We start from the raw sequence: 233 nt of genomic DNA on the forward strand, positions 1-233 counted from the left end.
CGCCCTAGGTTTTCTTTGTGTTTTTTTCAAATGCAACCTTTTATTCTTCCGCTACTTGCCATACAATTTCGCTTTCAATTTGCCCTTTTAAGACCTTTTAAAAATAGCACAAAGGTCATGAGGAAAACAAAATACAAGAAAATACAAATGTGGACAGGTCCCAACGCAAAAGTTGCTTTAAAGTAGGCTTTCCTAAACTTGGGTCCCCTGCAGCTCTCGGGACTTCAGTTTCC

This window comes from Podarcis vaucheri (assembly GCF_965113315.1).
Source record: "Podarcis vaucheri genome assembly, chromosome: 4".
NCBI lineage: Eukaryota > Metazoa > Chordata > Lepidosauria > Squamata > Lacertidae > Podarcis > Podarcis vaucheri.